Source organism: Lucilia cuprina, unplaced genomic scaffold (assembly GCF_022045245.1).
Source record: "Lucilia cuprina isolate Lc7/37 unplaced genomic scaffold, ASM2204524v1 Scaffold_3250, whole genome shotgun sequence".
Lineage (NCBI taxonomy): Eukaryota > Metazoa > Arthropoda > Insecta > Diptera > Calliphoridae > Lucilia > Lucilia cuprina.
In genome coordinates, this window is record NW_025808194.1 from 1 (window position 1) to 1,530 (window position 1,530).

General features: G+C 29.2%; 1 long non-coding RNA gene across 1 annotated transcript; it reads left to right on the top strand.

The window, feature by feature from the left end:
- Nucleotides 1-819: 819 nt before the first annotated feature.
- Nucleotides 820-1,417, top strand: LOC124421154. The gene is made up of 3 exons (XR_006941529.1): nt 820-916; nt 975-1,103; nt 1,171-1,417. It is a non-coding gene; the product is annotated as an uncharacterized LOC124421154 (long non-coding RNA).
- Nucleotides 1,418-1,530: the final 113 nt, after the last annotated feature.

Sequence of the window (1,530 nt, forward strand, 5' to 3'; positions counted from 1 at the left end):
TAAAACGACGAAGGCACCAAACTTCGTGATGAAACCTGAAATGGGAAAACAAATTGTCTCTATCCGTCCGTTTCAGCGTTTATATATCGATTTGTTAGGTCCATATCCCAGAAGTAAGTCCGGCCATATTGGTTTGTTAATCGTATTAGACCATCTCTCGAAATTCCATTGGTTACATCCGTTAAAGAAATTTACGTCAGATGCAATCAAAACATTTATGGAACAACAAATCTTCCACATGTACGGTGTCCCTGAAGTTATCGTTAGCGATAATGGATCACAGTTTAAGTCTAACGATTTTAACGCTTACTTAACCTCATTGGGAATAAACCTGTTAGGGATTCTATAATTTTTTTATATAAATTGATAACATGATAATTTTTAGTATTTACTTTAATTACATGTGAAAGTAGAATCCTTTTGTTGGTATTGTATTTGAAGTGTATATATTATTAATCCAGATAAGAAAAATTAACTATTTCAATTATTTATTTCTGTGCATATTTACCGATTTTTACTTATACATTTAAAAAAAAAAGGAAATTACATTGTTTACATCAACATGTAATTTTGGGTTCTTGTCTACGCTTATATTTTAACAGCTTAAGGGTTAATTGACATTTAAAAGTACTTATGGTAATACTGAAGAATACGTAAAATAATTGGTGGTGACTTATTAAATGTACACACATACATATTATCAAAAGCTTCATTTTACTTTACACAACCTTCAATCTTTCTTTTTCCCATGTGATCTTCAATAAATCAGACGTGTCTTAAATTATTTTATAAACTCAAGATAAACGTTTTCTATGGTGTAAAAAAAATATAAATTATAAAATATTTTTTTAGTCATTTCGAGTAAAATTGTTGAAAATTATAATATTTATTCTATTCCACGAATATAATCAGCAAGGTAGTCAAATTGTCAGTGATAATTTATAGTCTTAATTAACATAGGTAATTTCATTTAGGTATAGTGATCATAACCTTAATTCTAAGGCACACATGTTAACTAGTAGCCCATTCTAGTTTCGATTGATCTGGTCAACACAATATTTTCTTAAAAGTAAACTGTGTGTAATATTTCATTAAAAAAAAAGGTAATTAATCTAAAGTGTTCTTTTATTAAATGTGATTGTTTTACATTAAAACTACATTTACGCACAGATCGTATACAGCTCCAGAAGATCAATCCTATATAGTGAATTAAAAGAGGAGTTGAAAGGGCACCTATTGTTTCCACCACCACTGTATTGCTAATTGCGCACTAAATAAAATAAAATTGAACAATTAAAAGCTTATAGTGACGTCACGTACAACCGAAAGTGAACCATAAAATTATAGGAAGACACAGAAGGAAAAAAGTGAAACAACCAAAATTGGTAGGAAGGTTACCTAACTTTCGTTCCTACAAAAACGTTATCAGATCTAAATCTTCTTCCCTAAATTAGAAAGGCTATATGTCAATTGGATACCATCTAAGGAAACTTTACATCTTCATTAAATATTTTTGTAAATGAATATGTG